Raw genomic sequence first — 18,940 nt, 5'->3', positions numbered from 1 at the left:
TGGTCTGAGGTGTACTAAGAAGATGTAGCCCTACTGACAGTATGTGTCCTGGTGACAGCCTTTGTAATTCTCATCACATTCTAATTGTCTAAAGGGAATTATTAAATGGGTGGTTCGAGCCCTGAATGTTGATTGGCTGACAGCCGTGGTGACATTGGTAACCAGTTTATAATAGCAATAAGGCACCTCGGGAGTTTGTGGTATATGGCCAATATATTATCATACCCAGAGCAAGTTGGTCTGTTAATAGCCTAAACATATTTTTTATCAACTCCCAGCATTTTGCCTCTGAATTTCCCTCTAAATCAGTGGCTGAAAATCAAGCCGTAAACTCATCAGAAAATCAGTACTTCTGTGTGCCTTCTCCAATGATGATTGACATTCAGAGATAGGGTCTAATCTGATTATGTCCCATTGGAAGACTATACAATCAGAGATAGAGACTGAAATAAACATTTGCCATGCAATAAACCAGCTGGCCTACTATCTTGGGTTAGTTATTCATTGGTGCATGCAAACCCATTATAATAGCCATTACAGAGACTATCCTTCCAGCCATTGCATTAGGCAGAAAGAAGCAGCAGTGACATTTTTCTGACTACAGTAGGCTAGCTCAGAGGGACAGTAGCAGCAGTAGGCTAGCTCAGAGGGACAGTATCAGCATTAGGCTAGCTCAGAGGGACAGTATCAGCATTAGGCTAGCTCAGAGGGACAGTAGCAGCATTAGGCTAGCTCAGAGGGACAGTAGCAGCATTAGGCTTGCTCAGAGGGACACTAAGCAGCATTTATCTCACTCAATAAAAGCCACTGGATTGGAGAGCCAACAGCCAGCCCACATATGTGATTAATATTTTAACTGACAGTAACATTGACCTATGAGGATTGACCTATCCCGTTATGGAAAGAGGCTTTGCCCAGAATGGGTGTGACTTCTCTTGCTGGGAATGGCTTGTGTGGAAGATGACCAATTGCGCAATAGAGGGGCGTGTCTGTGAGGAGCGATGGTTCGGTTGTAGCGTCGACTGTTAGTGGACAGCGAGAGGACTGTTGTGCAGGTGTGAGAGGCGCTCTACGCTGTCCTGGACTGGATTTACGTCGTCCCGCCAACCAGACGTTTCAGAAATAACGCTATTTATCTTAGAGGATCGTATCAGAGGGCTGGAAAGGACAGTACATCTATAGGAATCAGGTAAACATATCTTTACAAATGAAGTGTCCCTATGCTTGTTTTATTCGGGACGGACTTCAGTGCATGAATGAGAGTAACATCTGTTCGGTTTTGTTTTGGTCACTGCACAGTAGTGTTTTTACTGTGAAGATCAACTGTTGTTTTAAAAGTGTACTTTGTTGCAGTTTTATTTTAGAAGTAGTCAAACCATTTTCGAGGTAACTGTATTGCCTATTGCGGATTTCGTTATTTGCTAAAATGACTTGTTGATAAAACAATATCCCACATCCGTACGCGAGGAAAATGCCATTTTTTCTCTTGACTGATAATTGTATTGATATGCTACTGTATTTGACCGTATCCTGTCTCCATGACGTCAACAGCTGGTTATACAAAGTATTCTGTGCGTAACGTCGCAGATAATTTGCTTTAATGCCTTGAGAATAGACTGGCTACTGGGTCAGGATTTCGACACCCACCATCACAGGCTGTTGTGAAATTCTTTCTGTTATTAGAGAAAGATACGATAGCATTCCTGCAACATTATTTTGCTGAGAAATTAAGCTAATTGTTTGCACCCAATTTGGCCATTTTAATGTATATGATTCATATAATACTCAATAAATCTAGTACCCAACATCCGATTTGTACTAAACTTTTCCAACAATGAGTTAGACTTGAGGAATCCAAAGGTATTGTAAAAAGCCATTAGCGGACCGATATAGACCTCTGCAGCGCAGCTAAACTGACCAAGACACACCAACAACACAAAAAAACTCCACATAATTCTGCCCAAAAACAACGACAACGTCTCTCAACCAGTGGCATATGGGCTTTTTTTTAAAGTGAGTGCTGATGCCTCCCTGTGATAAGCAGTGCTCAATTTGTCAAAAATATTTAGTGTCCATTCCCAGCGCGCCTCTCCAGGGTGCTGTTGGAGACCTATTGCTGCAGCCCTCCACCAACGTTCTGTCCTCAAAATAATCTAACATAAATCATGTAGCAGACAGTATATGGTAGAAAGAGAGTGTGGCTTTTTCAGTAGCCTACAGGCTGGAGATAACATGTATGACAATTACATCATGCAAGTTGCTACGATCAATTAGCCTAACCTACATTTTTTTATCCATTATTTTACCAGGTAAGTTGACTGAGAACACATTCTCGTTTACAGCAACAACCTGGGGAATAGTTACAGGGATGAATGAGCCAATTGTAAACTGGGGATTATTAGGTGACCTTGATGGTTTGAGGGCCAGATTGGGAATTTAGCCAGGACACTGGGGTTAACACCACTACTCTTACGATAAGTGCCATGGGATCTTTAATGACCTCAGAGAGTCAGGACACCCATTTAACATCCCATCCAAAGGACAGCACCCTACACAGGGGAGTGTCCCCAATCACTGCCCTGGGGCATTGGGATATTTTTTTAGACCAGAGGAAAGATTGCCTCCTACTTGCCCTCCAACACCACTTCCAGCAGCATCTGGTCTCCCATCCAGGAACTGACCAGGACCAACCCTGCTTAGCTTCAGAAGCAAGCCAGCAGTGGTATGCAGGGTGGTATGCTGCGGGTATGCTGCATCGCTCCCAATCAAATAAAAAAAATGTGCTGACATGTTAACAAACAACATATCCTATAAACAGGACCGGTCAAACTAAATAGGACCATACGGAATGGATGATCAGGCTACTCACAGCTGCTGTCCAGGAGTTTCACCCCATCGGCTAAATTGTCATGATCAGTGGTTTCAAGTTTGTATCTGTCAAAATGAGCGGAGAAGAAAAAACTTCTGCATTTCCCGTTGCAAATCGTCTCAGGATAACTCCTGATAAAGTCGGGTAGCTGATATTCAGAGCTTAAATAGCCAAATTAATTAAGTCACAGGAATTAGGACTAATTAATTAAGCCAATGCAACAGCCTGTTTTACAAACGGTGGTCCTACCACATGGATGGGCATTCATAACATTCCATTGCAGGCCGACATGGTAGGCTACACCCCAGACAGATGGTCTTTTGGCCGTCTTTTTTGGTCCAGTCCAGACTAGCAGTCTTTTTTTGGTCCTGTCCAGACTAGCAGTCTTTTTTTGGTCCTGTCCAGACTAGCAGTCTTTTTTTGGTCCTGTCCAGACTAGCAGTCTTTTTTTGGTCCTGTCCAGACTAGCAGTCTTTTTTTGGTCCAGTCCAGACTAGCAGTCTTTTTTTGGTCCTGTCCAGACTAGCAGTCTTTTTTTGGTCCTGTCCAGACCGACTTTGATTTCCATTTCCACAGACTGGACCAGCCTTGATTTGGCCCAAACATAGACATCTATGTTTAGAAAGGGGAAAGGGGATACCTCGTCAGTTGTACAACTGAATGCCTTGAACTGAAATGTGTCTTCCGCAGTTAACCCATCCCCTCTGAATCAGAGAGGTTCGGGGGGCTGCCTTAATCCACATCCACATCTTGCGTCACCCAGGGAACAGTGGGTTAACTTCCTTGTTCAGGGGCAGTATGACAGATTTTTACCTTGTTAGCTCGGGGATTCGATCCAGAGCATTTCTGGTCCAATGCTCTAACCACTAGGCTACCCATCCAGGCATTGTGCTAATGCCAGTTAGCGTTGGCTTACGAAACTACCTCTAACTTCCTTCGTAATGGGCACAGAGACATAAAATGTGTATCCACAAGTTCATCCGACTCTGGGGAAGTAGATAAAGGGCCTCATTGCTAAAATACTGAAGTATCCCTTTAATATCAGCCACAGCACAATGGTCTTTGGCAGTAGACTGTAGAGAAAATATTAGATTAGAATATTAGTCTCTGCGCAGGCAAGAATGTTGACATGCCGTGATTGTTGTGCACACTATCAAAAACATTGGTGTTCTGGTTGCAGCTTGGAATAAGCACTGCTGTACAAATATTGGTGTAGACTAAATTATAACTGTTTGACAAAAAATTATACTGGTATATTTGATCTCTGGGTTATGTTGTTGGCATGTTATGACATGTTACACTTTGAGTGTTGGACTACTGAGTTGTTATGCCATTTTCTCCCCCACACTGCTCCGGATCAACCTGAATGGAATTGTGGATGGAATCTGGATGTGCTGTATATGACCTGTCATGGTGAGTACAAATACATACTTCCTACATTTACTCACAAAATGAACTACCTGGTTGAGGAGTCAGCCCTTGTCACCTGTCAACAAATTGTGGGATATACTGTAGGGTACAACTGCACAACGATCTCTCTCTCTCTCTCTCTCTCTCTCTCTCTCTCTCTCTCTCGGCAATATTACCCTGTAACTTGTTCCCTCCCATGTCTCTCTCTCTCTCTCCAATATTTCCCTCTCTCTCTGTCTCTCTCTGTTCCCTACCATCTCTCTCTCTCTCTCTCTTACTCTCTCTCTCTCCAGTTTCCCTGTAACTTATTCCCTACCATTTCTCTCTCTCTCTCTCTCTCTCTCTCTCTCTCTCTCTCTCTGTCTCTCTCTCTCTCTCTTTCTCTCTCTCTTTCTCCCAGAACAGTGTTTTCCTGTAATCCTTATTTATCTGCAGGTATAAATCAGACTTAGTCTTCTTTCCCAGCAGTAAGTCATAAAGCGCTCCATTACTTGAATGACTGAACAGACATTTTTAATATAGCAAAACCTATGGGATGATTCTGAATGCTCAAGTGCTGTCAAAGTGCCGGTTCAGCATGATGTAAATATTACACTGGTATACCCTGGCTAGGCCTATTCCAGTGTTCCTGCTCCCTGCCTTGTAGATTGGGAGAAAACAACCACTGTTGTGCCTGTATTCTTTGTAATTCAACTCTGGTGCAAGGCCTTCTGTACTCAAATGATTACTTTTGGTAAAGTAATATACTGTATGGTAACCTGAGCTTCTGAGTGCAAGATCGTTATACACTGATGAAATAGTTCTATTTCCTTTTTAAGATTGTAACATAAAATCTCAGTTTGCACTGCGCTCTCCCTCATCAAAGTTAGAAGAACCAGCAGGGCTATGCACAAAGCTATGCACAAACCAACTCCCTCATCTCTCCTGTCATCTTAGCTTTCAAACACATACACACACACACACACACACACACACACACACACACACACACACACACACACACACACACACACAGACACAGACACAGACACACACACTAACACTCAGAAATGATGACAGTCGGCACCAGCAGCACCCAGAGAAGGCCTCCACGTGTTGTTTGATATTATAAAATCTGCCACATCTCACACTAGACAAGATCATTCCATTCACAATACACTGGTCTACTCAATGAATCATAGATCTACTAGTGACTATTGTACACTGAAAGTCGACTTCCTCTCACCCTGGACTCGGGGCTATATGCATGTTGCATCGATGAGTCCATTTAAAAAGGTGAACAAAACTGCAATGAATAGAGGTAAGGGCCATATTCACAAAGGGTCTCAGAGTAAGAGTGCTGATATAGTATCAGTTTAGCCTTTGTGATCATTCTGGATAAAATTACATGTTTAGGGGGACCTGTCTACGTAAACAACAGGTGTAGACTAACAGTGAAATGCTTACTGATGGGCCCTTCCCCACAACGCAGAGAGACGAATAGGAAAATAATAACAAAGAATAAATACAAAATGAGTAACAATAAATTGGTTATATACACGGGGTACCAGTATCAAGTCGATGTGCAGGGGCACGAGGTAATTGAGGTAGATATGTACATATACTGTAGGTAGGGAAAATGTTACTAGGCAACAGGATAGATAATAAACAGTATCAGCAGCGTATGTGATGAGTTAAAATAATTTGTGCAAAAAATGTCAATGCAGAAAGTCCTGGTAGCTATTTGGTTAACTATTTAACTAATTATTTAGTTGGTTCTGGACTTGGTGCATCGGTCCCACTTCCTGTGCAGTAGCAGAGAGAACAGTCTACTTCCTATTCAGTAGCAGAGAGAACAGTCTACGACTTGGTTGGCTGGAGTCTGACAATTTTAAGGGGCCTTCCTCTGACACTGGCTGGTATAGAGATCCTGGATGGTAGGGACCTCTATATTATCATGGTCCATGTGTGTGAACCATGATAACTCCTTACTGGAAGTTCTCGACTCGTTCCACTACACCCCAGTCGATGTGGAAGGGGTGTGCTCGACCCTTCTTTTCCTGTAGTCCACGATCAGCTCCTTTGTCTTGCTGACATCGTGGGAGAGGTTGTTGTCCTGTCACCACACTGCCAGGTCTCTGACCTTCTCCCTATAGGCTGTCTCATTGTCGTCGGTGATCAGGCCAATCATCGTTGAGTAGTCAACAAACGTAGTGATGGTGTTGGAGTCGTGTGCGCCGTGCAGTCGTGAGTGAGCAGGGAGTACATGAGGGGACTAAGCACGCACCCCTGAGGGGCCCCCGTGTTGAGGGTCAGCGTGGCGGATGTGTTGTTGCCTACCCTCACCTGGGGGCAACCCGTCAGGAAGTCAGTATCCAGTTGCGGAGGGAGGGGTTCATGTTTTACACATTTCGGCTACTAATGGAAAACGAAATGCTCATCAACAGACCTTTTTCCACCCCCCCAGCATCAAACCAAAGAGCAACAATAATTTGACTCAGTTTTAAGTCTTATCAAATCTTTATCAAAAGTGAACATTGAACTGACAAATGTGCCCAGTGGGTAGGTGCTCTCAGCTGACTCAGTGGAGGTCCTTGTCATACACTGTGTGATGAGTGTTGCACATTGACTGTAACAGTAATAATTATTTGTTTGTTCATTGACCATGTCTGCCGTTTTTGGACCTTAAAAGCTCTTCTATTGATGTACTCGGCCATGATGAAAAGCTCTTCTCTTCTATCGATGTACTCGGCCATGATGAAAAGCTCTTCTCTTCTATTGATGTACTCGGCCATGATGAAAAGCTCTTCTCTTCTATTGATGTACTCGGCCATGATTGAAAAGCTCTTCTATCGATGTACTCGACCATGATGAAAAGCTCTTCTCTTCTGTCGATGTACTCGACCATGATGAAAAGCTCTTCTCTTCTATTGATGTACTCGGCCATGATGAAAAGCTCTTCTCTTCTATTGATGTACTCGGCCATGATTGAAAAGCTCTTCTATCGATGTACTCGACCATGATGAAACGCTCTTCTCTTCTATTGATGTACTCGACCATGATGAAAAGCTCTTCTCTACTATTGATGTACTCGGCCATGATGAAAAGCTCTTCTCTTCTGTCGATGTACTCGGCTTTGATGAAAAGCTCTTCTCTTCTGTCGATGTACTCGGCCATGATGAAAAGCTCATCTCCTGAGTCGATATTGGTCCTTCTGCTGTCTCTGGGATTTTATATCATTGACTGAAAGAATATTGTTCCAAGTCAAGCGAACAATTGGTGTCAGCGGTCTCAATGATGATGCTTAACAGGGTAAGAATAAGTAGCCCGACTTGCTCATTGATTTTGGGTCTTTTGACTTGTCATTCACACTGGAGGTCTGACCATGGCCGTTGCTACATATGAGGACACCAAGGTCCGGATACCAAGGACCGGATACCAAGGTCCGGATACCAAGGTCCGGATACCAAGGTCCGGACCGCTGTACTTTCTTTTCTAATTTGAAAAAATACATAACATTATAAAAAATATATTTAGTACACAATAAAGAAAATAAATGACGGGTCACATGTACATATTGCTCCCAGCATTGATCAATGCTTAGAACCCTTCTATTATCGATCTGACTGAGTCCTAATAGCTCCTGCCTCTTTACAAACTAGTGGAAACATGAACAGGGGTTTGTTCATTATGTTTGGCTGCGTCCCCCGGATTGGCCTTTTTAGCAGCACGTTCACCGCCCTCTCAGCTGGCTAGCTCCGCCCTCTCGCCGCACAGGACGAGAGTCTGAGCTGTTAAAACAAACCGCCCCAGCTTGCATTAAGCAACTTGAGATGGGGCTGACAGTGTGTTTGCGAGATGATGGACAAAAGGCCATTTTAAAACCGTCCTGGGATTCCTGCCGTGTCTACAGACATCCCCCAAACAAACCAAACCTGGCTTTTGGAGAATGACTGCACAGCTGGTAAATAGTCGCTTCTAGATATGTCTGTCAGTCAGGTGGCTAGCTGCTGGCAGAGACCTCTATTGCAGTAATGTTGATGGGCTCTGGCTAGTATTACTTACAGTGCCTTCAGAAAGTATTCATACCCCTTGGTTTATTCCACATTTTGTTGTGTTACAGCCTAAATTCTAAATGGATTAAATATGCATTTATTCTTACCCATCTACACTGTTTTTATAAATGTTTGTACATGAAATGCAGAAATATCTCATTTACATAGGTATTCACACCCCTGAGTCAATATTTTGTAGAAGCACCTTTGGTGGTGACTACAGCTGTGAGTTGTCTTGGGTATGTCTGTATCAGCTGTGAGTTGTCTTGGGTTTGTCTGTATCAGCTGTGAGTTGTCTTGGGTTTGTCTGTATCAGCTGTGAGTTGTCTTGGGTTTGTCTGTATCAGCTGTGAGTTGTCTTGGGTATGTCTGTATCAGCTGTGAGTTGTCGTGGGTTTGTCTGTATCAGCTGTGAGTTGTCTTGGGTATGTCTGTATCAGCTGTGAGTTGTCTTGGGTATGTCTGTATCAGCTGTGAGTTGTCTTGGGTTTGTCTGTATCAGCTGTGAGTTGTCTTGGGTTTGTCTGTATCAGCTGTGAGTTGTCTTGGGTTTGTCTGTATCAGCTGTGAGTTGTCGTGGGTTTGTCTGTATCAGCTGTGAGTTGTCGTGGGTTTGTCTGTATCAGCTGTGAGTTGTCTTGGGTTTGTCTGTATCAGCTGTGAGTTGTCTTGGGTTTGTCTGTATCAGCTGTGAGTTGTCTTGGGTTTGTCTGTATCAGCTGTGAGTTGTCTTGGGTTTGTCTGTATCAGCTGTGAGTTGTCTTGGGTTTGTCTGTATCAGCTGTGAGTTGTCTTGGGTTTGTCTGTATCAGCTGTGCACATCTGGATTTGAGGATTTTCTTCCTTGCAGATTTTCTCAAGCTGAAGTTAGATGGGGAGTGGTGGGGAATAGCAATCTTCAACTCTTTCCACATATTTTCATTGGGATTCAGGTCTGGGCTTTGGCTGAGCCACTCAAGGACTTTCATATTCTTGTTCTGAAGCCATTCCAGCGTTTCTTTGGCTGTATGTTTGGGGTCATTGTCCTGCTGGAACGTAAATCTTCACCCCAGTCTGAGGTCGTTTGCACTCTGAAGCAGGTTCTCATCATGGATTTGCCTGTATTTGGCTCTGTTCGTTGTTCCCCCTATTGTTACCAGTCTCCCAGTCCCTGCTGCTGAAAAGCGTCCTCATAGTGTGATGCTGCCACCACCATGGTGTTAGACGGGTGATGAGCTGTGTCTGGTTTTCTCCAGACAGCGTTTTGCATTCAGACTAAAGAGTTAAAAGTTTGTCTTATCAGACCACAGAGTCTTTCACATGCCTTTTTGCAAACTCCAGGTGTGCTGTCAAGTGCCCTTTTCTCAGGAGTGGGTTCCATCTGGCCACTCTCCCATTAAGCCCAGATTGGTGAATTGCTATAGAAACTGTTGACCTTCTGGCAGGTTTTCCCATTTTAGCCAAAGAACTCTGTAGTTCTGTCAGAGTGGTCATTGGGTTATTGGTCAACTCCCTGACCAAGGTCATTCTTGCCCACGTGCTCAGTTAGTCGGACGGACAGCTCTAGGCAGTCTGGGTAGTTCCATATTTTCCGTTTCCCAATGATGCAGACACCTTGCTCTTAGAAACTTTAAACACTCTAGAAATGATTTTATACCCTTCCCCAGATATATGCCTCATCACATGTCTATCTTGGAGAACTACGGACAGTTCCTTATACTTCATGGTATAGATTCTGCTCTGACATACACTGTCAACTGTGGGACCTTATATAGACAGGTGTGTTTAAAAAAAAATCATGTTCAAACAATGGAATTGACTCCAATCAAGTTGTCATGACATCTCAAGGATGATCAAAAGACATTGGATGCACCTGAGCTAAATTTGGAGTGTCATAGCTAAAGGGTGTGAATACTTATTAAGTAAATTAGATATTTCTGTATTTAATTTTCAATAAATGTGCTAAAATGTCTAAAAACATGTTTCACTTTGTCATTATGGGGTATTGTGATATCATTATGGGGGTATTGTGATGTCATTATGGGGTATTGTGATGTCATTATGGGGTATTGTGATGTCATTATGGGGTATTGTGATGTCATTATGGGGTATTGTGATGTCATTATGGGGGTATTGTGATGACATTATGGGGTATTGTGATGTCATTATGGGGTATTGTGATGTCATTATGGGGTATTGTGTGTAGATGGGTTAGAGATGATTATACATTTGTTTTATCCATTTTGAACAACATGTGGAATATATCAAGGGGTATCAATACTTTCTGAAGGCCCTGTAGCCAGCTAGAAGGATGAGGTAAGAAGCTAATGTTAAACAAAGCCCACCTCAGCGGGAGCAAGAAATACGCTAATGATATCTCATAATACTACTGAGGCTATTGAGACAGACAGTGATGTGGCGCTCAGTGGTGAAGCTGCGATGCATGTAGGAGGAAGCAGAGGAGACACAGAGAGAGAGGTTAGTACAGTGGTTCTCAAACTTAATAAACATTTCAGGACCTTAAGAAAATAAGCTACTGTATGTTTCAATATGAACATCTCCAGCCTATCTTCCCTATAGGTCGACATTACAATCCAATCAACACGCAAATAACACAGTCGTAAAAATCTCCGATGTTTTCGTTTCTTCGCTGATGTGAATAATTTCTCCTATTTCCCCCTCCTTTTCAGCGGTACAACATCACAATTGTGTAGGTAATAGGCTATGTGTTTATAGATGGACTGAGGTGAAGGAACCTACATCAGCCAAGGTGGTAATGGTGATTTTTGCTTGTTTTTTGCCGTTCTCCAAATAGCATGTGAAAGTTCTTGAACTGTTTAGGGATTTTGCGAATGAGCTCTTGACCTCACTAAATCTCAAGCCCCTGGGTCTGACATCAGGGCCGAAGGTTTCACCAACAGCTGGGATTATTGTGTTAAAACAGGAATCGCGCGTGAGAAACAGAAAAGTACAGGGAAGCACTAATGACATAACCCCACTGTCGACGTGCCCCTGTCTGTAGAATGATGCCTGGGTAGCCTGTTGTGTATTTAGTGGTGAATGGGTAAACATTGGTATCCTTAGCTGTGGACTAGATCAACTCAAAAAGCTTTTCAGCGTCAGTTCAGCTGCTTGGAGAGCTTACATAATGAATGCAAATAGGTACTCTAGATGGATGTTCGTGACAAAAACACACTTTTCTTTTAGGAGTGGCAGTCCTCGTGGACTTTACTTTTTAATAGATATTTTATTAATACAGAAAGAGGATGGGGTAGCCTACTTTGTCGAGACACACACGTCGTGGCGTTTTGACGATCCTCTGTAGGTTCCACTTCTCATTTGGCTGGCTGTGCTGTGATTGGCTTTCTCTCCAACAAATTGTGCCCACTCTTCACATTGAGTCCACTGTAAAAGTCTGTTGGAGGTTTCAGACATCATTAAAGGTGGTCTGTGTTGAGGGGCTGCCAGAGCCAGAGCCCATTTGCTCAGCAAAGCAATTATAGTCTCTGTCTTATTAGATAGAGTGCCGGGAGAAATAAAAGGAAGTCTGGAGCATGGAAGAGGAGTGTTCCATCACCTCAGTCAGTGTGTGTGGGACTAAGCTTGTGTGTGTAACCATCCCTAGAACGTGACACTGAGCTACTCCACTCCTCCTCACCATGGGCCATGTCTGCTCTGACTGACTCAACAGCAGTACCTACATGGGGGGACCACACAAACACACACACACACACACACACAGACAGACAGACAGACAGACAGACAGACAGACAGACAGACAGACAGACAGACAGACAGACAGACAGACAGACCTACAGTGTCATCTCTTCTGTACGCACCATGCAGACAGACAGTCAGACAGACAGACAGTGTCATCTCTTCTGTACGCACCATGCAGACAGACAGACAGTGTAATTTCTTCTGTACGCATCATGCAGACAGACAGACAGTCAGACAGACAGTGTCATCTCTTCTGTATGCACCATGCAGACAGCCAGACAGTCAGACAGACAGACAGACAGTGTCATCTCTTCTGTACGCACCATACACACAGTCAGACAGACAGACAGTCAGACAGACAGACAGACAGTGTCATCTCTTCTGTACGCACATGCAGACAGACAGACAGACAGACAGACAGTGTCATCCCTTCTGTACGCACCATGCAGACAGTCAGACAGACAGACAGTCAGACAGACAGTCAGACAGACAGACAGACAGACAGTCAGACAGACAGACAGACAGACAGACAGACAGTGTCATCTCTTCTGTACGCACCATGCAGACAGACAGTCAGACAGACAGACAGACAGTCCCATCTCTTCTGTACGCACCATGCAGACAGACAGTCAGACAGACAGACAGACAGACAGTGTCATCTCTTCTGTACGCACCATGCAGACAGACAGACAGACAGACAGACAGTGTCATCTCTACTGTACGCACCATGCAGACAGTCAGACAGACAGACAGTCAGACAGACAGACAGTGTCATCTCTTCTGTACGCACCATGCAGACAGTCAGACAGACAGACAGTGTCATCTCTTCTGTACACACCATGCAGACAGACAGACAGTCAGACAGACAGACAGACAGTGTCATCTCTTCTGTACGCACCATGCAGACAGACACACAGACAGACAGTCAGACAGACAGACAGTGTCATCTCTTCTGTACGCACCATGCAGACAGTCAGACAGACAGTCAGACAGACAGTGTCATCTCTTCTGTACGCACCATGCAGACAGTCAGACAGACAGACAGTCAGACAGACAGACAGACAGTGTCATCTCTTCTGTACGCACCATGCAGACAGTCAGACAGACAGACAGACAGACAGACAGACAGACAGACAGTGTCATCTCTTCTGTACATACCATGCAGACAGTCGGACAGACAGACAGACAGACAGACAGACAGTGTCATCTCTTCTGCACGCACCATGCAGACAGTCAGACAGACAGACAGACAGTGTCATCTCTTCTGTACGCACCATGCAGACAGACAGACAGACAGACAGACAGTGTCATCTCTTCTGTACGCACCATGCAGACAGACAGACAGACAGACAGTGTCATCTCTTCTGTACGCACCATGCAGACAGACAGACAGACAGACAGACAGATTACCGATTACATCACTATCAGCCAGTAGCTATCATCTCTCTCTTTGTTGAATGAAGACACGTGTCTGCTTTGTGCTGGACTCGCCCCACGCTGTGAATAATTGAGGATCTATTTAACCAGTCCTTTCCTCTGCAGTGACATTCAAGCACAAGATAGGTGAAAGTAAATTGGTGATCATTCTCGATATTCCTTTGACTTATCCTGTGTTTTTCAGTCAACATGAAGGAGAGGAGACAAGGAGAGGAGACAAGGAGTGATGCTTTATCAGTCTAACAGTATGTAAATAGCCATGTACAGTCAGTGTAATGCATTACTTAATGGGACATTGAACTCGTGAATTAAGCATGGTGGTGGTGGTGGTGTGTTGGTTGAATGGAGTCCAGTCTCGTGAAGACAGGAGGAGAATTCTAACACACCAGTTCAGCTGCTGGGTCCATAAAGAGGATGGATGGGAGAAGCAGACCAGTCTGTAATGTTGTTTTATGGCCCTGTGGCTTTCCCTTCCCTTCATCTAGCGAATCAATCTGTCGCTCCTGATATTACACTTTCTTACCGATTCTTCATTTTTTTGTATTAGTTGTGGTTTAAATGACTGTGGGTTAGATCATGGTGCTGGTAACCAGGCATATGGGTTAGATCATGGTGCTGGTAACCAGGCATATGGGTTAGATCATGGTGCTGGTAACCAGGCATATGGGTTAGATCATGGTGCTGGTAACCAGGCATATGGGTTAGATCATGGTGCTGGTAACCAGGACTGTGGGTTAGATCATGGTGCTGGTAACCAGGACTGTGGGTTAGATCATGGTGCTGGTAACCAGGCATATGGGTTAGATCATGGTGCTGGTAACCAGGCCTGTGGGTTAGATCATGGTGCTGGTAACTAGGATTGTGGGTTAGATCATGGTGCTGGTAACTAGGACTGTGGGTTAGATCATGGTGCTGGTAACCAGGACTGTGGGTTAGATCATGGTGCTGGTAACCAGGACTGTGGGTTAGATCAGGATGCTGGTAACCAGGCATATGGGTTAGATCATGGTGCTGGTAACCAGGACTGTGGGTTAGATCATGGTGCTGGTAACCAGGACTGTGGGTTAGATCATGGTGCTGGTAACCAGGACTGTGGGTTAGATCAGGATGCTGGTAACCAGGCATATGGTTTAGATCATGGTGCTGGTAACCAGGACTGTGGGTTAGATCATGATGCTGGTAACCAGGCATGTGGGTTAGATCATGGTGCTGGTAACCAGGCCTGTGGGTTAGATCATGGTGCTGGTAACCAGGCATATGGGTTAGATCATGGTGCTGGTAACCAGGCCTGTGGGTTAGATCATGGTGCTGGTAACCAGGCCTGTGGGTTAGATCATGGTGCTGGTAACTAGGACTGTGGGTTAGATCATGGTGCTGGTAACCAGGCATATGGGCTAGATCAGGATGCTGGTAACCAGGCATATGGGTTAGATCATGGTGCTGGTAACCAGGCATATGGGTTAGATCATGGTGCTGGTAACCAGGCCTGTGGGTTAGATCATGGTGCTGGTAACCAGGCATATGGGTTAGATCAGGATGCTGGTAACCAGGCATATGGGTTAGATCAGGATGCTGGTAACCAGGCCTGTGGGTTAGATCAGGATGCTGGTAACCAGGCATATGGGTTAGATCAGGATGCTGGTAATGCCAGGCCTGTGGGTTAGATCAGGATGCTGGTAACCAGGCCTGTGGGTTAGATCAGGATGCTGGTAATGCCAGGCCTGTGGGTTAGATCAGGATGCTGGTAACCAGGCCTGTGGGTTAGATCAGGATGCTGGTAACCAGGCATATGGTTTAGATCATGATGCTGGTAACCAGGCATGTGGGTTAGATCATGGTGCTGGTAACCAGGCATATGGGTTAGATCAGGATGCTGGTAACCAAGACTGTGGGTTAGATCATGGTGCTGGTAACCAGGCCTGTGGGTTAGATCATGGTGCTTGTAACCAGGCATATGGGTTAGATCAGGATGCTGGTAACCAGGCATATGGGTTAGATCAGGATGCTGGTAACCAGGCCTGTGGGTTAGATCAGGATCCTGGTAACCAGGCATATGGGTTAGATCAGGATGCTGGTAATGCCAGGCCTGTGGGTTAGATCATGGTGCTGGTAACCAGGCCTGTGGGTTAGATCATGGTGTTGGTAATGCCAGGCCTGTGGGTTAGATCATGGTGCTGGTAATGCCAGGCCTGTGGGTTAGATCAGAGTGCTGGTAACCAGGCCTGTGGGTTAGGTCAGAGTGCTGGTAACCAGGCCTGTGGGTTAGATCAGAGTGCTGGTAACCAGGCCTGTGGGTTAGATCAGAGTGCTGGTAACCAGGCCTGTGGGTTAGATCAGAGTGCTGGTAACCAGGACTGTGGGTTAGATCAGTGTGCTGGTAACCAGGCCTGTGGGTTAGATCAGAGTGCTGGTAACCAGGCCTGTGGGTTAGATCAGAGTGCTGGTAACCAGGCCTGTGGGTTAGATCATAGTGCTGGTAACCACGCATATGGGTTAGATTAGGGTGCTGGTAACCAGGCCTGTGGGTTAGATCATGGTGCTGGTAACCAAGCCTGTGGGTTAAAGCATTGTGCTGGTAATGCCAGGCCTGTGGGTTTGATTCCCTCATGGGCCACAAATAGTTTTTGTCACTGTTTGTGTCAAAAGGTTTTAGTCTAACAAAATGGATCCTAGTCCTCCTGGTTTATCAGACAAATCTTGGTATTACTGACACACTGATGTGTTTTTCATTTCATTCTTGCTTCCATCCTTGACATTAAGGGCACAGTAGTGTGCAACAGTAATGCAGGTGACTGTGTTCATTTGAAATGGAACACTAATCTGTTGGTGGCGAGGGATTGGGGGTTTACTACAGTCATCCAGATTAGCTGTAATCCAATGGCTAAATCACAGTTTTGGACAATGTGTGTCTGGATTGGTCATAGGCTGGACAGATTCTGCAGGGTGTGAAGAGACAGTGTAATCATCAAGGGAAAGGGCAGCTTCTAGGGCAGTTGGGAGGTATTGAATGTTGATTGAATGTTGATAGAATGTTGTTGACAGCGGGATACTGTATCTGTGCTTGGACCACACTAACACGTTGAGGAATTTGAGACATAATTGATGTATTTCGTTGATAACAGATGATTTGTGTATAGGGCTTTTTTTTTGGAGAGGCTAAGTGACGATTACCCGGCCTATACTCTCAGGTAAGAGAAAGTGATGGTGTTTTAGCCCTGTTATAGGTTGACCCTGGAGAGTGGCTCTCTTAGCCTTGGGCACCACTTCAGCACAATCTGATTTAGCCTCTCTCCCACAGCCTCTTCACACTATTACATGGCAGTATCCTGCTGGCAGCAGATGGATACGACCCCATCAGCAATACATCAATAGCATGACATGGAATGCTTACGATATGAAATTCATCAAGTGTTTTCTAAACGAACATAGTGCCATGCTGACTTGCTCTCAGGAAACAGTCGTACATTTTGTCTGTACAGTCATTATCACGTCTGGTTATATTGCCTGCCAGAACAGCCCGTAATAACAGGATTCAGGGCTCCCTTCATCTTCTCTCTTCCTTTATTTCGCTCACTCACTTGCTACACACACACACACACACACACACACACACACACACACACACACACACACACACACACACACACATACACACACACACACACACACACACACACACACTCATCTAAAGTGTGATTGGCGATGTGATGGGTTTCTATTCGACTCATGGGATACTGACAATGGAATACTGGGCTACTGACACTGGCAGGCTAAAATTATTATGATCGTCCGTGAAGAAACATTTAAATGTGTACTCCATTCAGATCCTTACACTTGAGTACACTCTGTAAGAATTCACAGAGTTTCAAAATGTGGTTGTGCATCAACACTTTTCCCCTTGTTACACTTGTCGTGTCTTTGGCTATGCCGGATTAAGTGATATGACATGCTATTCTATAAAATAATTTATCCGCAATTAATATTACCTGATTGAGCTAATCATGTAAATGTAATTAACTAGAGAGTCGGGGCACCACTAAATAATTTGTATAGAGGTGTTATCTTCCGAATAAACTCTTAAAGACCTAGTAATATTTTACATCAATAGCAGTCAATATTAATCGTCACATTAATTCAGTCTCATCTGAAAGTTGTAAATTCTTGGTTATCTGCACTAACCCTGGCTAACAAGTTGAATCAGCAATACAAAATTGGGTTTCATTATTTATTTAGTAAATACCTAACTAATCACACAGAATTACATATACACAGAATTAATCATACCTTGATTAGAAATGACGTCATAAAGGAAAACGTCCCTAGCGGGCGGAACAGATATGACAGCTGGATACACAAAAGAAAAGGGCTGGGGTTGAGTGAAAGAGCGGGAAGACTGAGGACCAAAGGAAGAAGCTGTGCTATCATAAATACAGTATTTTATGCATTCTAAATTACCGCCCATTTGGAAAAGGAAAATGCAATACATATTTACTCTGAGCTGCGCTTCGGTAGGTTGGTGGTAGATGGAAGGCCGTGTTGCCAAACCGAGTCCTTTGTCCTTTGAAGAACGTCTCTGCTGGTCAATTGAATACGTTGTATTAACGTCGTTGTGTGATAGACGGGATACTCTGTCTGTTCCTTCCTAACCCTCGTTTGCAGCTGCTGTTGCTAACTCAACGGCTAGGAGGTATCACTTCTGTAGTGAATAAGAGTTCAAAGTTCATACCATTCGCAACCAAAGCTCACGCTGATGTTGGCTTCGTTCTGTAGTTATTATCTGAACCATTCTGACATCGGACCGTCGTCCTCACATCCTCGGAACAGGAGGTTAAATTTTCGTCAAGGGCTTATATAGTGGAGGGAGAAAAGGGGTGTGTTTCATAGTTTACAACCTATGTCTCTGTTCAATTGGTCGGATTACCAGAATATAGTTCATTTCCCCCCACCTTCTGATGTTCCCAGAATCTCTATGTTAACCAAGGGGTTTTCAAATGTAACATCAGTAGGGTAGAGAGAGGAAAAAGGGGGGAGAGCTATTTATGACTGTCATAAACCTACCCCCAGGCCAACGGTCATGACACACTGATAGCTCATGTCAGCTAACATTTTTTAGATTGCTAAATTAGTTTAGCAGCCAGCTATCTAAACTTGTTATCATGGTTGAAGTACCGGCTGGGGTGACACCCACTGATTTTGTTAGTCAGTCTCACTCAGATATCATATTAAATAAAACTGCAAACATTTTTCTCCACCCTATTTCAAAATATGTAGAATTGCATGAATTTAGTTATAAAATTGTTAACCCTTCTCTCTGCCACATGGCAAATTTTTTATTTTTTTTTAACCTTTATTTAACCAGGCAAGTCAGTTAAGAACAAATTCTTATTTTCAATGACGGCCTGGGAACAGTGGGTTAACTGCCTGTTCAGGGGCAGAACGACAGATTTGTACCATGTCAGCTCAGGGGTTTGAACTCGCAACCTTCCGGTTA

The 18,940-nt window shown here is 44.3% G+C and overlaps 1 protein-coding gene across 18 annotated transcripts in view; it reads left to right on the top strand.

The window, feature by feature from the left end:
• The first annotated feature begins 977 nt into the window (after positions 1-977).
• The window catches only part of LOC110535257 (band 4.1-like protein 3), a 117,201-nt gene continuing 99,238 nt past the window's right edge, over positions 978-18,940 (top strand). For 9 of the 18 annotated variants that reach the window (XM_090189373.1, XM_090189371.1, XM_090189369.1 and 6 more), the window contains exon 1: positions 981-1,189. The gene's annotated coding sequence lies outside the window, so the exon portion shown is untranslated. Of the gene's footprint in view, positions 1,190-18,940 lie in introns of all 18 variants that reach the window. The other 9 variants (XM_090189363.1, XM_090189360.1, XM_090189346.1 and 6 more) reach the window with 2 other exon arrangements.

This window comes from Oncorhynchus mykiss, chromosome 11 (assembly GCF_057628025.1).
Source record: "Oncorhynchus mykiss isolate SJ-2025 chromosome 11, ASM5762802v1, whole genome shotgun sequence".
Classification (NCBI taxonomy): Eukaryota; Metazoa; Chordata; class Actinopteri; order Salmoniformes; family Salmonidae; genus Oncorhynchus; species Oncorhynchus mykiss.
The sequence above is the reverse complement of the archived record's forward strand: the minus strand, read 5'-3'. Positions and strand labels throughout refer to the sequence as shown.